Genomic DNA, 21,181 nt, shown 5'->3' on the forward strand with positions numbered 1-21,181 from the left:
TCTCTCATATTACCTTGCAGTAATCCTTTATTTGCAATTCAAGGCAATTATAGGAGAGTAAACATGAATGTGTTTTAGCTCTTGGGTTTTTACTGTAACACTGCACCCTAAAGGCCTGATGCCAATTAAACATTTAAAAACAATTTTTAAGTCAAGTTTTGATATATAAAGATAGTCTCTTAATGTGTGCTACTTGAGAACTCATTTTTTTTCTTCATGATCGGGTACATTACTGTTAACCCCACCCTTTGGCCCTGGTGCCATTTAACTTCTATGAAGTGATAAGAGTAAACAGGTCCTTATGTAAAAGTTGGTCATTATTCCATACAGTTCCTTGGGTATTTGTATTAGAAATGCTTGACTGGCAGGAATTTAGAACTGAACACGAGAATCTCCATGAAAAAAACAAACCGATGGAAAGGAGTTAGAGAATTCCTGTGCATGTTTATTTGCAGTTGTGGGAAAAGTCAGCTCCAAAATCTTAGAAGGAAGGATAATATAAATTTAAAATGCCAGTATTTTTCATGGTGAGAAAAATGGGTCACCTGGATGCCATAAATGGACAGATTTTATTTTGGCTGGGGATTCAAGGATCCAATTGAATAGTCTACATGAATGAGTCTCTCCATGTATCTACGCACTGCAGAACATTCACCAGAGATTCTCTCAGTTCAGCCGCTCAGTCGTGTCTGACTCTTTGTGACCCCGTGGACTGCAGCACACCAGGCCTCCCTGTCCATCACCAACTCCTGGAGTTTACTCAAACTCATGTCCATCGAATCGGTGATGCCATCCAACCATCTCATCCTCTGTTGCCCCCTTCTCCTTCTGCCTTCAACCTTTCCCAGCATCAGGATCTTTTCAAATGAGTCAGTTCTCCACATCAGGTGGCCAAAGTGTTGGAGCTTCAGCTTCAGCATCAGTCCTTCCAACGAATATTTAGGACTGATTTCCTTTAGGATTGACCGGTTTGCTCTCCTTGCTGTCCAAGGGACTCTCAAGAATCTTCTCCAACACCACAGTTCAAAAGCATCAATTCTTCAGCACTCAGCTTTCTTTATGGTCCAACTCTCACATCCATACATGACAGCTGGAAAAACCATAGCTTTGAATATATGGACCTTTGTCAGCAAAGTAATGTCTTAACTTTTTAATATGCTGTCTAGATTTGTCATAGCTTTTCTTCCAAGGAGCAAGCATCTTTTAATTTCATGGCTACAATAACAATCTGCAGTGGTTTTGGGGCCCAAGAAAATAAAGTCTGTCACTATTTTCATTGTTCCCCATGAAGTGATGGGACTGGATGCCACAATCTTTGTTTTTTTTTTCTTTCCTATGAAAAGCCCCCAAGATGTTTTTAATTTATAGACAAGCACATGTTAAAACTTATACAGAAAACCAAAAGAAAAATTGACATGTGAAGCTAAATCAATTTTAAAAAATATTAAGAAAATAGAAGTACTTTATCCAATTTTGAGATTTAATGATAGCTACAGTATTCAAGATAATGTGGTATTAGCAGAGGCTTAAATACACAGATCAATAGGATAACATAAAGAACTCAGAACCAGACCAAAAATTAATATGCCCAGCAGATTTTTTTGTTTTTAACTAAGTTCAGTTTAGTAGAGGCAGGATAGTCTTTTCAATTATTCAACTGGTGCCAGAACAACTGAACATCCTTAGGGGGAAAAAAAAAAAAAACCCACTACCTAAACTGCACATGGTTAGTACAAAAAGTAACTCAACATGTATCAGAGATTTAAGAACCCAGAGCTTGCTGAAGACTTCTTAGACAAGACGTGAAAAAACATGAAGAGGGGCCTTCACAATAATGCCATCAATTAACACAACAGAAACGACATGGCCTACAATGGCCATACAAAAACTAGACACGTAGTCATTTGAAAGGCCTTGAAAAGGGTTCAGAGTGAATACATGATTATTTTTATGTCTTTCTGTACAGTATATTTCTTAACGTGAGGTAATACTATCACATGTTGCTTAAAAAAATAAAAGGAAGGAATCTCAAAATACCCGGGCAAACGATATTAGTCATTAGTCCTTATACTGGAACTAAGCCAATGGCGACACTTGTGGAACTTACCTGTACCCTTACTGACACATGCTTATTTCAGCCGTTAAAATTCTAGTCACTTTACTTGACAGGGAATCGTCATGCAATCTTTTGTAAGATTAAAAATGAGATTCCTTCTCTGAAGGTATTGTTATCATTTAGCTTAATTTAGCTGTTTGTTTTGTTTTGTTGTGGCTGCAATTCAACCTTGAGAAAATCTCTGATGTGTTCCGGAAGCCTCTCTAAGGAGGAATCAGAGGGAAGAACTGGGATTCATCTGGGAAGGTTGCACAGTTACACTGTCCTCCTCACCTGACAGACAAATAAAAAAGTAAGTAGATTAAGTATGAATGTTGGCTGGTTAAAGACACATGACACATGATGTTTCAAAAATAACTGTTATTTCAGTAAATTGGGTTCATTCATACATTTATATCTTTGTCTCCTTATATGTGAAAGTGTATCGTAAGTCAAGCCTTCATATTTCTCATAAAGACACATGCTACTCATGGGTCCACAGTGCTATGAAACAAAGGTGTGTGTGTTAGTCGCTCAGTAATGTCCGACTCTTTGCGACCCCATGGACTGTAGCCCGCCAGGCTCCTCTGTTCATGAAATTCTCCAGGCAGGAATACTGGAGTGGGTTGCCAGTTTCTGCTCCATATCTTCGTTCTCTGAATGTTTAAAGCCACCTTTTTCACCCTCCTCTTTCACTTTCATCAAGAGACTCGTTAGTTCCTTTTAGCTTTCTGCAATAAGGGTGGTATCATCTGCATATCTGAGATTATTGATATTTCTCTTGGCAATCTTGATTCCAGCTTGTGCTTCATCCAGCCCAATGTTTCTCATGATGTATTCTGCATGTAAGTTAAATAAGCAGGGTGACAATATACAGGCTTGATGTACACCTTTCCCAATTTGGAACCAGTCCATTGTTCCAGGTCCGGTTCTAACTGTTGCTTCTTGACCTGCATACAGATTTCTAGGAGGCAGCCTTGTCTAACTCAGTGAAACTGTGAGCCATGTTGTGTAGGGCCACCCAAGATGGACATGGTCATGGTGGAGAGTTCTTATAAAACGTGGTCCATTGGAGAAGAGAATGGTTGCCTTGAGAACCCCATGAACAGTGTGAAAAGGCAAAAAGATAGGACACTGAAAGTGATTCTATGGATACCACTATCTCAAATTACTCCCCATTGAATTCCTCACCTTTTTCCTGCCTTACCCATTCATTCATCCAACCCAAATGCAGAACCTGAGTGTCTTCCTTCTGACCCTTCCCCTCTCCCTATCACCTGACAAACTCTTTCTTCTGATCAGTCATTAAGTTCAGCTCTGTTGATTTGTCTTCCTTATTACTTTTCTTCCTTAACTGGTTTCTTCTGGTCCTGCTGCCTCTGCCTAGCCCCTCATCCTCTCTTTCCCGATTTATTGCAATAGTCTCTCTTCCAGCATCTCACTCCCACTGGGTGACTTGCTTACAAAGCTTTCCGTGACAAGCCTCCCTAGTCTTCTATTTCTATGCCAACACTTTAGCCATGTTGAACTATTCGCATGTCCCCCAAACTCCAGTGTGATTTTTATATCCCATCCCTTTGAATCTTTTCTTTCTCTTATCTTGGAATATCATTCCCACAAAGTTTTATCTGTCAGACTTATACTCATACTTCGAGACCCAGTTCAAGCATCCAGACTGGGACTGGGGCCCCAAACAGAGTGGATCGTTCTCATCTTTGAGCCCCCTCTTTAATTTGTACATACTTATTAGCTATATGGCAACCATTTGTGTGCCTGTATTTCCTTTTAGAATGTAAGTTCTCAAGGCAGGAGGGATGACTTTTCTCTTTTCCATCTTCAGCTTCTAGTGCATTATAGAGCACATGGTAGATTCCCAGTGAATATTATTGGAATGAATGAGTCTCTAATTTCTTGAGATTCCTTCAAGTTCCACTCTTATATTATTCATGACTTTGTACTTATTTTTGGTTTCAACATTGATTCAGATGTCAGGGCCCAACTTGTTGCCCAGCCGTTTGTTTTTGTTAGCTTGCTTGCAAGTCTGTTCTTTCTCTGAAACGGTTGAGGGTGGGCAGGAGGAGAAGCAGTCAACTCATGCAATGAGAACGGAAGAATGTACCTTCCGATGCAGTGTAGTGTACGGGGTCAGGGGATGGCTTTGGAGTAAAATTGATCTCAGCTTAAATTTCATTTCTGCCCCTTGTTCCATGTGTAACTTTGGACAAGGTTAATTGACTGCTCTGAGCTTCAAATTTGTTATCTGTAAGATGGTAATAACACCTGCTTCCCAATTTTCTTCTGAAGATGAAATAAGATATGTGGACAGCATGTGTGCCAGTCCTTGGCGTATAGTAAATTCTTAGTAAATGACAGTTGTTATTGTTCCCATCACCTTTACTATAAAAGACTCTATAGCACATAGGCAGGTCGAAGTGCAATACTTCCTTCTGGTCGCCTAGGGGTTCCTTTTCAAAAATAAGTGTACTGCCAGGATCCTCATCCAATCCATGGAACAACAGGAATAGTTGAGAAGCAGTTTTGTCAGCTCTCCTAAGGATGACCAGTGCCATTCTTTGCATAGGGGAGATGTTAGTTAATCCATTATGTATAAAGAGTGCCTTTAGGTGTTAATTCTATCCCCTTTAAAAAAGGCAGGGTGACCCCCACAAACTGGCCTAAACTTGGCAGGATATTAGGCTTGCTGTTATTGTTGTTTAGTTGCTCAGTCGTGTCGACTGAGTCGTGTCAACTCTTTGCGACCCCATGGGCTGCAGCACGCCAGGCTTCCCTGTCCATCACCATCTCCTGGAGTTTGCTCAAACTCATGTCCATTGAGTCGGTGGTGCCATCAAACCATCTCATCCTCTGTCATCCCCTTTTCCTCCTGCCTTCAATCTTTCCCAGCATCAGGGTCTTTTCTAATGACCTGGCTATTAGGCTGGGAATATGTTTTTTAGAATCAGTAATAAAGTCTTCAAGACACTTAAGAACATCTTTGATTAAGCAAAATAAAAGACAAAATTCTCTTTATATTCATTCTTTTGCTATTTTGTGCCTCTAAGGTAGAGGAAAACAATTCTGTAGTCAAAGAAACCATTGGACTAGAAGTTGGAAGACCAGGTTAATGAATAACTCTGGGAATAGCTTAGGATGGTTACTTACACAGGCACTGAGAGCGTCCCTATCTCTAGAATGGGGATAAGAACCATCCCGTTGACCTCGCCAGTTCTGGAGAGTTTTAAATCACATCATGTGTCTTGAAAGTGTTTGACAATTTATAAGTGACATACAGATCCTAGTTGTTTTGATGATGGTTTTTCTGCTCTACTGCGATCCTACTTCCTTCACCAGATGGCACTCCTCAGCCCAGATGTCTACCAGCAGTACAGCTGGTTCAGAAATGAGGAACTGAGTGGCTCTGGTTAGAACTGCCCAACACTTATCTGTTCTCTTTCTGTCTTCTGTTCTTGTGCTTTGGGGTTTCCCAAGGTCTTTTCATTAACTGCTGAAGATTTATTCATGTGATCCCAGTTACTATTTCTAAGAGCTTTTCTGAAAAATATTAAAAACTCAAAGCATCTGTCCACTCTGCCAGAGCAGTACCAAGCTACAAGACCAAAGGGGATACCCCAGGAGGCCCAGATGAGTCTTTTAAATGTGCTGAATGGAGCTATCTTTTCCTTTGTCTTTGCAGGTTAGAAACATGAGTGAAATTAGTATTATTTCCTTTTGTGGATGTGAGCTGAACTGCTTTACAAAACTGAGTATTTGGTACTAACCCATTACTGGGACAAAAGTTGTATTGCCTGTAAGTATTTCAAACTCTGACTTATGACTTAAAAGAGTATTTCAAATTCTAGTATTTCAACTAGAGTTGCTGCTGCTGCTTAGTCGCTTCAGTCGTGTCCGACTCTGTGCGACCCCATAGGCGGCAGCCCACCAGGCTTAGGTCTTACCTACTCTCAGAAAAAATCTGGCCCTTTATTCCAGCCAAACTATTCTATACTCACCAACTTCCAGAGATGCCATTTCCTGCTTTTTTATTTTTGCTTGTCTTGGCTCTCCACTTGGTAACCTCTACATTTCCTCTCTCACCATGGAAAAATGAAAGTCAATGTGAAGCCGACGATTAATGCTCTACCTCATCAGTGCTTCTTGACTCCTCCAGCCCCCATTTGAATTTCTCTTCCCCCTATACTGTTCATTGGCCCTGTTATACACTTCAGGAATTATTGCTCTAAGTCCCATCAATAGCTCATCTGGTAACTTTTAAAATAATTTTATGAGTTCTTTTTCTCTAACTTACATGGCAAGAGTCATATCTTAAATTTTATTTCTCAGTATAGAATTCTAGCTGGTCTTGTATTATTATAGTAGTTTATTATAAAATAATTAATACTGTATACTATTACTATCATTATTATCAATACTTGTGGATTCACTGTTACTGAGGATCTAGTGAAGACTCTATATATGGATATGGATATATGTATATGCATATGCATGTGTATATGTATACATACACACATATGTATATGTGGGGCTGCAGTTGGCTTCACTATTGCATTAAGGAAAGAAATGTTTGGAAAACAATGTGACAATGTGTGTACTTTTAAATCAGTATAAGTTGTGAATTTAAAAATTGTATGCATGTCAGCATATTATCTGTTTTAATGTTTTGACTCAACCACCAAGCTTGCTCTTATTAGAGAGTTTAACATATGAAACTGTTAAACTCTCTAATAAGCTGTCCCTTTCTGGCTCCCTCAGGATAATGCTGAACAAACAAATGGGCCTTCCTTGGAGAAGAGCCCTGCCCCTGCTGGCAGAGGTTGTAAATTTTACTGGTGACCCCTCTAGAATATAGGCTCCACTACCCAGTTTCCCTATGTTCCTATATTTAGAAATAATAAAGTCGAAGTCTGGCTTTGTTACCTGTCTTTGGGATGCCCAATAACCAGTAACACTAGCACAGTAAGTTCAGGTCTACTCTCCATGCTCCTAAAATTTTCTCCTCCTAACATGGCCTTAATGGTTACTGTCATGATCTAACCATGTCAGCCACACTACGCTAAAAAGTTTCTGTGCAGCAATAAAAACCATCAACAAAATGAAAATGCAACCCACAGCACGGGAGAAAATATGTGCAACTTTTATATCTGATAAGGGGTTAACATCTAAAATATATTAATACATATAAAAGATATATGAATAGACAAGGAACTCATCCAACTCGGTAACGACAACAAAAAACCCCCACACTCCAATTTAAAAAGTGGGCAGAAAAACTGAATAGACAGTTTTTCAAAAAAAGACACACGGATGACTAGCAGGCAAATGAAAAGGTACTAATCGTTAGGAAAATGCAAATCAAGACCACAGTGAGGTATCACCTCACACTTGGAGGACATTAGGCTGAATGAAATAAGTCAGAGAAAGACAAATACTCTGTGATCTCACTTATATGTATAATCTAAAATATCAAACTTATGAATACAAAGAGTAATTGCTGGTTGCCAGAGGCAGGGAGTAGTGGCTGAGGGAAGTGGATGAAGGTGATGAAAAGGTACAAACTTCTAGTTGTAAGATGAAGAAGTTCTGCAAATATAACATACAGCATAGTGACTGTAGCTAACAGTAATATATTGTGTATTTGAAAGGTGCTAAGGGAAGTAGATCTTAAAAGTTCTCATACAGGAAAAAAGTTATACCTATATGAGGTTTTTTTAATATATATGTAAAATCATTATGTTGTATGCCATACACTTAAACAATGCTATGAGTCAGTTATATATATCAGTAAAACTGGCAAAACAGACATACCCAATGCTTTAAATTAGCTGTTAGAAAAATGACCTTTTTATTTATTTACTTTTGGGTCTCTTGAATTACTTGGTTCTTGCTGTTAGTAAAATATCAGCTCATAGTACATTAATTGAGTACCTGTTAAATGCAAGATATTTCGTTGAAAGAATATTAGATCTGAAGTCAGAGACAAATTACTTAGAGCTGCCACACTAAAAGTTTTGCTTTTTTGAGAAACTCCATTCATATTGTTTGCTTCCTCATCTATATAATATACCTAGTATTAATTCTTAACCCTGTTATCAACACTGTTGAAAATAATTATATCAAAACATTGTATGTACTCAGTCGTGTCTGACTCTTTGCAACCCCATGGACTGTAGCCTAACAGGTCATTGGTAAAACATAAATTGCTGATTAGGTTGCTAGCTTATTCAAGGTAAATTCAAATTACAAGTATGGCATACTGGAACCTCCATTATCTAATACTAAAAAATATGTTAAATACCATCCTTACCCAAATTCCTGTCTCTACCTGTTACTCTAGTTATAACCAATTGCTTTCAGTGGCTTCAATATGCTTACATTTTGTTTTAATTTTTCTTTTTTATTCTAATGAATTTTTTCTTTGGTGTATGGTTGATTTACAATGTTGTGTTTGCTTCTGCTGTAGAGCAGAGTGAGTCAGTAATACATACACATTATCCACTCTTTTCTAGACTCTGTTCCCATATAGGTCATCACAGCGTGTTGAATAGGATTCCCTGTGATAGCCAGTAGGTTCTTATAGGGAAAATGATCTTTTAAATTGGTATATTCTCCAGGAAAAGACTGGGAACTTTGAATTGAAAAATAATTTAAATAAAAATGTTATAAAGCTGGTGAAATCAGAGTTTCCCTTGGGTTTGTGGGGATAAGGACCATCCTTAGTCTCACAGTCTTGGTTGAAATTCACTTGAGAGGAACCACTAGATTCTGTCCTTGTGAGAGGCTGAGCAGCTGACCTGAATGCTTCTTCCTTCCACTCCTAAACTCATAGGAAATTTTAAACTTTAACATTTAAACTCCAGTGGTTGTCAAACTTCCTTGACATAAAATAGCCTTTGCCAAACTGTACTATTTTTAATATACAAGAGTATTATTTACAGAAAAATTAATAATATAAAAAGATTAGAAATAAATATCCAGCAATTGGGAATTGGTTAAATTATGATATTAATATATCCAGACTGATGACTGTTGTGCTTACATGCACAAAAGATTACTTTTTAAAAAATCTAATAATGTTGAAGATGATGGTGATAATCCAGAAAACTTTCTTTGTTAGCAAATAATTCCTGAGGTATTAGCTCTTCCCCGTTCATGGAAGGGTTTCTTTCTCCTTTCCTCTAAGATTAATCCCAAGTGGTTATATAGCCAGCAGCCTGTGCTTTGTACAGTAGGTTCTGCACAGAGGTTTGTTCAGTTGAATACTACAAGACACGTAACTATTTCTGAGTTGGCTTCAGAGATGTTTTGGTGTTTGAACATTTCTTTTTACACTTTGTTATGATCATTGAGGATGGACCGACTTGATTTCACAGTGAGTTAACCATCTCTTGTCTTTTTCTCCAGAGTCTCAATTATTTTTGCCAATGAAAGATGAGTCAGGAGCACCTTGCTAATGCCAAATTGGCTAGAATGTCCTCTTTGGAGGTATTCTGCATACTAGTTGAGCCATATGATATTGCCAATATTTGACCAGCGTTTATTTACAAAAATAGTGGTTTATATGTTTCACCCTAGGATATCCTTTCCCTCTGTGTCTGGTGAGTGTTAGCTGGCCCCTCAGAGGTGGACACAAAAGAGACGCTTCAGCTGGCTTCCTCCCAATTATGTCTCTGTGCCAACAGGAAGCGGGGGAGGGGTGATGCCAGCTAGCTTTCTCATTAGCTTATTAAGGACAGAGTGACTATGGTAGTGTCTCCAAGGGGCTTCATTTTTTAGGCAATTGTGCCAGTTTGGGGTTTTTAATTACGGTATCTTTTCAGCAGCTCATTATTTTATTATTGCTTCTTCCCACCCCTGTCCGCCTCAATTCCTGTTCAGATTAACAACCTCTGCAGTTTGAGATGGTGATCAAAATGGTTTGCAAGAAGCGTCAACCATCAGCATTGTGGCTTGAGTCATTCTGAAGTTTGACTTGAAGCTGTCATGAGGATTTTCTTTTCTGTCAAAGCTAATGAAAATAATGTGTGTTAGGAATTGTGCAAATCTAGTTTGTGAAGGTCCAAGAATTCTTTTATGAATTATTGACATAAAACTAGTACACCTTGTATTCTGCACTCAAGATTCCTTTCTTTTGAGGAGATAGCCCATGACTTATGGATATGTAGACCCTGGAGTGACTTTAGGGAAAGGTGAACAAGCCTTAGGTGCTCAGTATTGGTGGTAGAAGAAGGAAAACAATAATTTCTCTGCCTTCTGTGTTTTCTGTCATTCTGACCCATGGCTGTTTACTGCTTCCTCTGATTCTCTGCCTATGGCAGTAATAAGATACAAGATCAGAAAGTGACCATATAAGTCATCTAGGACAGTGGTTGTTAAGAGTTGTTTTTTTTTTTTTTTCAGACAAAAAAACTATGGATTCTTCTCTACCCACAAAAATTAAATTATATATTCACTATACTTTGAACTTGTTTTAAGAACATTTATGTCGCTCTTACAGAATCTGTGAATTCTATATTAAGAATCTGCGATGAAGGAAGCCTACTACTTTATTTACGTGTGGGAAAGCCGAGTGCCCGGCAGACGCAGGAGCTTTCCCTAGAGTAGAAAACTTTCACTCACACAGTGGAGAGAGGCTCAAGCTCTGTTCTGTCTTCTCCACCTCTATTTCTCTTCTTTTTCCTTGAGTGTCAGGTTATATGTCTCGTTCTCCTTTCCTTGGGTTTCCCAGGTGGCTCAGTGGTAAAGAATCCACCTGCCAATGCAGGAAATGTGGATTTGACCCCTGGGTTGGGAAGATCCCCTGGAGAAGGAACTGGCAACCCACTCCAGTATTCTTGCCCGGAGAATCCCCATGGACAGAGGAGCCTGGTGGGCTACAGTCCATGGGGTCACACAGACTCAGACACGACAGCAACTAAAACCACAACAACTCCTTCCTTTCCTTACAGGCAGAGCCTGATAAAACCAAACTGGAGGGGGAGGGAGGAAAAACTGACAAACGGGGAGTTTTGTGGGATCTTCCACATCCAAACTAGGAGATGCAGGCAGAGTCTACACCAAAAGTGGTAAAGAACTTGGTCAATTTGTTGAAAAAAATTCAGTTCTTTTAGCCAAAATATCAAATTATTCATGTTTTTTTCTCAGCTGGATCAACCAACTTGTGCTCTATTGTAGCCGCTTTTCCTTATTTCTGCATATTCATCAGCACTAATATGGTTCTAGCTCTTCTTGCTTTTATTTATCTTCTCTTGGAAGAAACCAGCTGAAACAGAGGTCAGAGTTTAAGGAAATTATTTCCTTGACAACATTCAACATTTACTACATTTCAATGTTATCCCAGCACTGAACCGAGTTACTATCTCTGCCTGGTGGGTATGTAGACTTAAATGTCACTGATTTGGAAGGCTTTACGATGCGGAGGTTACTAGAGACCAATCCTTGTCTAACTGGTTTTGCTTTTCCATCCTTAAATGATGAAGAGATGGCAAGGAAAGGCGGGGGTATAACCATTCATGGGCCAATGTTTGTCTTATGTCACATGTGAAAATTAACGTAGCCTCCCCATTTGGCATTCAGCATGTCATTGGAAGAAGATGGCGAAGTTAATCCTCATACTTGGCTATTCCTCTTGAAAGAGAGAGGCCTTTGGAATCAGAAGCCCTTCATGGCTCTTCTATAATTGGTTCTGTTAAGTGATTTGGGATGAAGGAGGCTCCAGAGCGCCGCCCCCCCCCCCCACCCCGCCACTGTAATATGGGAAAATAAAATGTTGCTATCTGGAAAGTTAAACAAGAGATCAATAAAGAGCCCCCCACAAGCACACACAACAGAAACGAACCTCCGGGGTGTCCACGCCGAGTGGGAGAATTCACGCCACGTGTTATTTTATGCTATTTCAAACCTTGCGTTTCTCTGGCACTCTTCCACAGCAGACTGTAGCTAACGCTGGTCCCTGCTTGGGCAGATCCTGGGCAGTGTTTCCCAGATTCAGGGCTGTTGTATATCACCTTCATTTCTTTTTGTCAGAATAATGCTGTCTTCGTTGCCTCAGAGTTTTTTTCTTTTGAGTAACTTTCCCCCTGATAAACAGAAAATTTAGTATTGATCGTCATAGTTAATGGACTGCAAGGAGATCCAACCAGTCCATCGTAAAGGAAATCAGTCCTGAATATTCATTGGAAGGACTACTGCTGAAGCTGAAACTCCAATACTCTGGCCACCTGATGTGAAGAACTGACTCAGTGGAAAAGACCCTGATGCTGGGGAAGATTGAAGGCGGGAGGAAAAGGTGGTGACAGAGGATGAGATGATTGGATGGCATCACCGACTTGATGGACATGAGTTTGAGCAAGCTCTGGGAGTTGGTGATGGACAGGGAGGCCTGGCGTGCTGCAGTCCATGGGGTCGCAGAGTCAGACACGACTGAGCAACTGAACTGAACTGAACTTATAGACATGTAACTATTAAAATGAAAATCGTTGTGTACCCTTAAGATCATTTTGCATATAGAGCATGTTGACCCTCCCATGAGATACCCTGGTCATGGAGATCCTAGAAACCGAGGTGTAGGTCCCACCTGGGGATGGAGCAATGGCAGGGAATCTCTAGGAATGACTGCACTGGAGTGGTTTTATTTCTAGCTGCCAATCAGGGAGAGGGTAATCAAAAAAAACAAAAAACAAGCTGTCTTGCCTCATACAGCAAACTGACATGAGTCCATGCCAGCCCTGCCCAGCCTTTCTCCCTTCCCACCCAGCTCAGTCTCCAGGTTTGGGCCCCATCTATGCCTTGAGCTTCAGCTGCTGAGTTTCCTTTTGGCCACCAGCACTCACAGTGTAGATTTCTGCTTTGGTCCTTGCTGTTTGGCCTTTCTCTCCTGAAGGACCCAGGGCTTGGGGTGCTCATTTTATAGGGGAAGCCCTAGTCTTTTTATAGCTTCTTTCCTTGCCGTTCCTTGATTCCATTCACATGCCAGCAGCTGAGCAAAGAAGGCCGCTTTCCCCAGTCCTCTCTCAGCGTGGAGCCTGACCCAGTTAACTGGAGGCCCTGCTAGCTCTCCCAGGACTCAGCATGGGCCTGAGTTAGGGTGACCTGGAGAGTGTGTTCTCGGTGGGGAGTTTAACCCGGGGCGGCTTCTGCTGTCCTCTGCACAGTCTGTTGAGGAGCTGCGTGTTTGGAAAAGAAGCTTGGAAAGAGAAAAGCCGGAATGAGCGGACTTTTCCTGTTGATTTAAGGCTCCCTAGGTGTGTGGGCAAGCCCCTGCGCTGCTCAGAGGCCTCCGTTGCCTCTGGTGTGAAGTGAAAGCCCCGGGAGGCCGAGGACTCAGCCTGGCGCTGCGGTGGTCGCCTTGCTTCCTTTCCTCAGCATCATCCTTCCTCAGCATCCTTTCCTCAGCATGCAGCTGAGACTGGCGGGGGCTGCCCGGGGCTGTCGGGCGGGGCCAGAAACCAGGTCCAAAGCTGGGATGGCTTTGTCCTGCGGCTGGAGGGCAGCTGTGGGAAGGCAGCCGGACAGCCCAAGCTGGTGTCACTTTGCGTGGTGAGCCCTGAGGTCAGGGCACCCTTGTTCAGGGGGACCGTGGTGGGTGAAGGGTTGCATGCTGGTGCCAGGAGGTGGGTACTGGAAGGGGCGGCTTCTCTGAGGATAGACTGGATGAGACTAAACCGGCTGAAGCGCTGTGATGCTGGGTGGCCTTAGATAGACTCCTGAGCCTCTCTGAACTCTATTCTCATTGGTAAAATATTATGTCTTCAAAAGACGCAGCAAAACCTAGACTGAGTTCAGCAGATCTCTTCCAATATCAGCGTTCTTTGATCCCATGAGTCTACAGACTGTATATTTAGAAACTGATTTTATGTGACTCAGACCCTTCATTCAACATCCATTCCATGTTCTCCTCACTTTGAGCAAACTTTCTGTCCGCTTTGTCAAGAAAATAGCGATGTGTTGGGGATGAAGTTTCTCCATGATGCTCAGGTGCAAGAATGGTCATATTGCAATTTTTTTTTTAATTGAAGTTACAAATTGTCCCTCAAGAGTGGTAATGCTCAGTAGGAGTCATTAACGGAGTGCCTTCTCTTTAGGGACAGTCAGGCCTCCCTGGAGGATGGTTCAGCCCAGGAAATTCAGAGAGAGAGTCCGTCCTCCTCCAGCTTATCAGGGTCACTTACTGCTGTTCATTTATTATCTGGGCAGAATGGTCCCTGGTAAGGCTGGAGGCTTCGTTCCCCAAGCCTACTCCCATACTCCACCTCTGCTCAATGCAGGCAAGGTGGCCAGGTTCTCGTGGCTGGGGAACTCAGGACCGCTCACAGCTACCCACTACCTCTCTAGAGAGCCTGCTGTCTTCAAGGAACTGCTTCAGGGAACTGCGTGGCTTTCAGCCTCTTGCACAACTTGCTACCTCGTCTGGCCCCTTTCTTCATTCCAGGGAAGCCACCCCCAGGGTCTCACACTTACCTTCTTCAACTGTAGTACACCAACTCTCTCCTCTGACCTCAGCTGTGAGCCCAGTCACACCATAGGGTTCTTCACTCCTAATGACCATTTGGAGAAGCCCAATCTATTTTTTCCAGTAGTCACGTATGGATGTGAGTGTTGGACTATAAAGAAAGCTGAGCACCAAAGAATTGATGCTTTTGAACTGTGGTGTTGGAGAAGACTCTTGAGAGTCCCTTGGACAGCAAGGAGATCCAACCAGTCCATCCTAAAGGAGATCAGTCCTGAATATTCATTGGAAGGACTGCTGCTGAAGCTGCAACTCCAATACTCTGGCCACCTGATGCGAAGAACTGACTCAGTGGAAAAGACCCTGATGCTGGGAAAGATTGAAGGCGGGAGGAGAAGGGGATGACAGAGGATGAGATGATTGAATGGCATCACTGACTCGATGGACATGAATATAAGCAAGCTCCAGGAGTTGGTGATGGACAGGGAGGCCTGGCGTGCTGCAGTCCATGGGGTCACAAAGAGTTGGACACGACTGAGCGACTGAACTGAATTAAATAAACACTTAAAAGGAAAGGCTGGGAGGGAGTTGCCACCCTGGTATCCCAGAGACTCGCTTACAGCCCCAGAAGCACAAAAGTCATCCCAGTGCTTCGAGGCGGGACCAGGAAACACAACACAAAGGCTGACTTGTTCATTCACTAGAGATTACTACAGTAACGTGAGCAATATCCAAAGTGATATCTCAATGGATTTCCCTGCCACAGAAGCAGTGGGGCATGAATTCCCTCAATCTCTCGCCTCCTCTAGACCCGGACATGGAGCTGCACTAACAGCTCTCAGACTCTTCCTCCAGTTTCCTAAGAGGGGTTGCCCCCTTTCATTCTGGGCCCAGCCGGTCAGACTTGCCAGGATCAGGCTCCAAAGCCATTCTCTGTCTTGAAACTCCATCTTTGCCTCTTGTAGGTGTGTGTTCCCTTCAGACGGTAAGCTTCTTCGTTTCCCTGCCATTCATTAAAAAGGAAATCTATCTGTGACCTCATGTTCCCTGGAAAATATCCCCTGTCCCCTTCTCCCTTATCCAAACTTCTTAGAGGAGTAACTGTACATACTCAGTGTGACCACTCGAGGTGCCATTCATTCACTCTGCACCCCCTGCAATCTGGCTTGTGCCCTTGTTAAGGCCCCCAGTATTCTTCTAATAGCAAAATTCAATGGATGTTTTCCAATCTTTGTTTTGCGATACATTTCTGGGGCATTTGGCAACGTGGATTATGTGCACTGCTGCTCCCCCGAGGTAACGGTATCTTTCCCAGTTTGTCTCATTCATTTCTGTTTCTTCTTAACCACAGACTCCTCTCTCTGCACCCACCACTCACATGCTTATGTTCCCTAGGTGTCTGTTTCCAGCTCACTGCTTCTCATTATAGCTACTCTTCTTGGTGAATTTATCTCCTCTCTGGAGTTCAACTACCACCTGTATGCTAATGACTCTCTAATTCGATCTCCTACTCAGATTCCTTCCCCAAGCTTCAGACTCACCAATTCCATTACCTGTCAGGTACCTTCCCTGGGGATTCATCAGACATTTCAGATTGGATTTTTCAAAAACCAGGTACACGTCCCTCCAAACTCGGTCTCTCTCTGTTGTATCACCTCCGCTTTACCCGATGATCCAAGTTATAAAATAATAGCCTTAACATTTCTCTTCCTCACTCTCTTCATCCAACTGATCATTACATTCTGCTGGTTCTCCCTCCCATGGATTCCTTAAAATCCATCCTCCCATCTGTCACTGCTCCCGTCATCAAATGTGCCTTCTCTTCCTGGACTGGCCCAGCCACCTAAACTGGCTTCCTGGTTTCTAGACTTGCTGCCCTCAATTCTGCTCAGTTCAGAGCTACCTCAATGATCCACATGAAACACAGCTCTGACCCCATCCTTCTCTGCTAAGCTGTTCCACTGCTTCCTGGAATCTACATGAGCAAGTTCCGCTTCCCTTCCGGGCACACATGGCCCGCTGTGGCCGTCTCTTGCCTAATTCTCCGCCCTCGGCTCCTACCACTTGGATTCCAGCAACACTCAGTCGGTGGTAGTTCCTTGTACACATCTCATTTTCCCTCTGTTCTTTGCTTCTGCTTTTAAAATTAAGTGTCAGGCTGGTATTATAAGGGAAGTTTCAAGTTCATCTGCTATTAACTATTAGAAGCTCTGTGCTTGGGAGGGAGGAAAGAGAAAAGGCTCACAGTTACACTCTCATTTCAGCCCCCTTTCTCCCCCACACAGACGAAAAGTATACTGGGCTTGATAGATATGTGGGTTCTCCTTATTTAAAGCTGTTAAGTGTTTCAAACACCGCTCGGTTTTCACTCCAGGCTTATTCCAAACCGAGGAGACTCTTGTTTGTTACGAGGGGTGTGCTACCCTCTAGAGGTGGCTTTCGGAGACAAACGATATCCACACAACGAACACATTCTGCAGTTTGTCCTGTGAAAGGACTTCATAGTAAGACCTGACTATTATTGCTATCTGTCCAAAATACGCTTTCCCCTTGCATCATTTTGATTCACAGAATTTTTATGTGCTTCCATAATAGGGTTTGGGGATAAAGCACACAGTGTACCTCCAGGGGAACTCAATATGGACTTAGAGAACTCAAGTTACAGTTCAAGTTGTTCGGCTAAAGTCTCCGAACTTAGATCTCTGACCTGTTAAACAAGGAGTTCAAGACCCCATCCAGAAAACTGAATCATCTGAAATTATATTTTGGCAGTAAAACTGGGAACAGACTTACCAATAAATACTTGTTATACACTAAGCATATACAAGGCACTAGGCTAAGAGCTGTTTTGCAGAGGTGATATATTTACATTTGATCTTTAGACAGTTAAATGAAAAATATTTGAACAGAATCTGGAAGACATTCAAGGTTTCAATTTAAATGGATGAGTTTAACCCTGACCTTGAAAATGAAACAGAACTACAACAAATTAAAACTTACTCTGAGGTTTACAAGAGTCTATTACAATATGAAAGCAGAAGTTAATCATACAACCACACACACACGCACAAACACACGCATACACACTTTAATTTGTCAGTAAGCTCTGGTATAAACCACCTTTAGCCTGATCTTCCCTCCTCTGTTTTCAACCAAAAGAAGATAAAGGAAGTCTTTCATTGAATGACTGAGCCAACTGTGATTTCTCTGTATCTGTGTAACGATGAGTGATGACAGGTAAAATTATACTTATTACCTTACAATGGCAGTGAACTCCTGAGAATTTCTTTGAATTTTCCCTGAGAAAGGGAAAAATGATTAAAGTACCATTTGTGTTCATAGTCAGATTGTAAGGAAGAAGCCACAAAGCCCAGAACACAGTAGCTGGGAGACGAGAGGTCTGTGTTCTTGTGAGTCCGCTGGGGGTTTGGGGATACCAGGGAAATCTTCTGTATTGCAGGGGGCCACATCTATATGCTGTGCTTACAATGCTGCTTCTGTGTTGTGTAATGCTAATGCTCCCTTTGGCATCTGCCTCTTTAGATGGAAGATGCTGCCAAGGTCAAGGCTGGCCTGCTGTGCCAGGAGACCGGTTCGGCAGACTGACTGGGTGGAATCTTCTTCTCAGTTACGTGTCTAGGCATCTTTGGACGTGATTTCTCACATCAAGCCCATCATTTTACCTCTCTTCATCAGTTTCACTCTCTGTAAACTGCCAAAGTCCTGGGGACAGTATTGGAGAGATGTACCTAAGAGAGTATCCCAAACATTTTGAACACATACAAGGCACGGTTACTTAAAATTATCTCTTACAATTCCGTAGCTAAGGAATTTAAAAATTTAAAAATCTTTCGGGGGCCTTGACCTACTCTACTCAGAATTCCTTTCTGGAGGCACAACTGGGAAGTAGGTCTTGGAATGAGAAGTGAAGAGAGTGAATAGACTTGACTAATGGTGCCTAAATTTTCCTTCCAGAAAATCGTGGCACAACAGTTGGCTAGACCACGGTCATTGAGAAATGCTCCGTGTCATCTTCCACGTGTCAGGCTGAAAACACCAAAACAAAGAAACAGAAACCAAAATACAAGAACTGAATTTTATCCTGCTCTCATATTTCAAATGCATTTCAAAGTTTGGTTCCAAGTAACTGTGAAGGTAAGAGTCTTTGCTTGCTGTTCCATCGTTCTGATTTCTGACAATCACCGTAGGCCGTTACCTCCGCCCTTGTCATGTTTTGTGCTACTTATTATCCTCCTCTTTCCTTTCTTTTTTCTTCGTAGTGCTGATTTACCCTATTAATAGAAGTTTAAGTTTGATGGAGTGAGGTCACAGTATAGGTTGCTTGTAAGACCTAAGTATATTTAGATACTGGATAATATGGAATGCTAAGTCTGGAGGAGGAAAAGTTATTTGTATCACTTCTCCCACAAAAACTTACTTCTCTGAGATTCAGTCTATATTTCTGGTGGTGGTAGGGGTGGGGGGAGTCACTTCACACGTGCAGCATGTGGAATCCTAGATCCCCGATCACAGATCGAACCCATGCTCCCTGTGTTGGAAGGGCAGAGTCTTAACCCCCAGACCACCAGGGCAATCCCATAAGATCCGGTCTAAAGAGACTGCATCTCCAATGTCAGGACCCTGGTTTGGTGGATGGTCCAGCAGCTCTTCCAAGGGAGATCCCATTTCTTTTCCTGGCAGAGGGGGCGTGTGGTGAGCAGGAAATGGACACCGTGCCCAGAGGCCAGGGTAATGGGAAATGCAGGAGAACATCCTGTTCCTGGGAGACCTTCTGCCTGGTTGTTTGTGCTCTGGAGACTTGGCTTCTGGTGTTTTTCTGCGCAGACCTTTGGACCTTGGCAAGGCCACCTGTGTTTCTGTCTCGATGCGTGTGCTCGCCTGGCTCTGGTTATGTGCGTGGTGCGGCAGTGGAGATGGCTTGGACTCTCTCTGCTGTTTCCGAAGTAGCAACAGAACCTGCATTTTACTCAGAAATAGAAACTGTTACTTGAGCAAAAAAGTAACAAAGCTTCTTTCCTAATTCTTGCCTAAAGAACGAGGGGATAGGTTTCCGGCTTTAATGGCGATTTTTAAAGTTTCTGCCTATTGTCAGATACTGACGAGGAATACTTTTAGCTGTGTAACTTGAATAATATATACCAGGAAAGCACCATCAGAGGCTTTTGATAACATAGTGCAAAGTGAGGATAATAGCTTAATGATCCCAAGAAAAATCTTTCCAACAGCTTGGCGCTTGGTATTTGTATCAGTAAAATGGAATCAAAATGTAAAAGCAGTATGAATAACAAAACCTTCCTCACTAGGACTTTGAGAAGGATGCCAGGTAGTCCTCATGAATTATTTTAAGTCTCCTGGAAGGAGGGCCCATTTTAAACTCAAGTTATTGCTGTCACTCATTCTTTGCCATGACATTGCACACTGTAAATGGGAAATGAAAGAGTGGATGAGTTAAGTGATGAAGCTAAAGCCACACAATGAGCTGGGGAAAACCCCTAAAAGCAAAGAGGTATATTTGTTTCATCAAGAAACGCAGCTGTATCTGGGCAAAGCCCCGGAGTTTAAAGTGACAAGGACCCTTAACATAGACCCTGAATTCACAGACATGTAGACAAATAGTATAGTTAAACTGGTGCAATGCACATGGAATCCCCACAGTCCTTTTCTTCGGAGGAGACGGGAGGTGGGACTTGCTCAGGATGAGACTTTTCCATGATTGATTTGTGGGTGCAGGGAGCAGGTGACCTTGGGGAACTCCCCCCAGGTTCCTGATGAAGACTGGGGGGAGAGGCTGCAGGTAGAAAGGGACAGATGCCTTGAGCTTTGCATGGTGGGATTCTAAACTTCATCCCCCCAGACACTTGAAGTCTGGCTTGAACTTAAAACCTTTCAACCAGAGAAGAATTACAGAAAGACCTTATGACAGCAGGTTGTGGAATGGAAAAGATGGCTGGGCAAGACTTTGTGAGCCTTCAGTATGAAGAGAAAGAAGGAAATTCAGCCAAGTCTTGTCTTTACTGTTTGCCCCAAGGTTATTTTTTGCAACACATAATGACAACAATTAAACAAGGACACAATATTATCTAATTTGTGCTGCTGTCTCCCAGGACCTGGAACACGTCCTGCAGGAGCCCACTTTTATCTCGAGGGCCCTCTGGCTAACAGTTCCCTTTCAACCCAGGTCTCTTTGTGGAAGGAGCGTGATGCCGAAAACCACTGGTTCCTTTTGCCCTCACCTCCCCCTGGTGGTTACCTTGTTTTTCATCTTTGTTCCAAGTTATACCAGTCTGGTTCAATTTTTATTTCTGTTAATTTTTAATGGCTTAGTAACTCAGTGATCCTGGCTCTGAATCTCTTGAATGTGGATTGTCAGTAAGGATTGAATCAGCCTGCTGGCTCCTAATAGACTCTGAAATCCAGTAACAGTCATGATGTGTTTATTTACTCAGGTGGCTACTGGATCCCAGAAGGAGAAATGGCCAAAGAGTAGAATCCAGTCAAAGCATCTTTGGTTGCCAAGAGAGTTCTGATTGCATAAGCTCTGCCCTCATGGAAGCATTCTCCCTTCCAAGGAGGATGCGACTGTCCTCTTTTCTTATCACTTA

General features: G+C 42.3%; 1 long non-coding RNA gene across 14 annotated transcripts in view; it reads left to right on the forward strand.

Moving 5' to 3' along the window:
* The window catches only part of LOC122700630, a 526,773-nt gene that overhangs the window by 257,332 nt on the left and 248,260 nt on the right, over positions 1 to 21,181 (forward strand). For 8 of the 14 annotated variants that reach the window (XR_006342839.1, XR_006342836.1, XR_006342837.1 and 5 more), the window contains exons 1-3: positions 1,246 to 2,408; positions 5,790 to 5,903; positions 18,534 to 18,713. This is a non-coding gene — a long non-coding RNA (uncharacterized LOC122700630). Of the gene's footprint in view, positions 1 to 1,245; positions 2,409 to 5,789; positions 5,904 to 18,533; positions 18,714 to 21,181 lie in introns of those variants that run through there. The other 6 variants (XR_006342835.1, XR_006342832.1, XR_006342830.1 and 3 more) reach the window with 1 other exon arrangement.

The sequence above is a fragment of the Cervus elaphus genome, chromosome 9 (genome assembly GCF_910594005.1).
Source record: "Cervus elaphus chromosome 9, mCerEla1.1, whole genome shotgun sequence".
Lineage (NCBI taxonomy): Eukaryota > Metazoa > Chordata > Mammalia > Artiodactyla > Cervidae > Cervus > Cervus elaphus.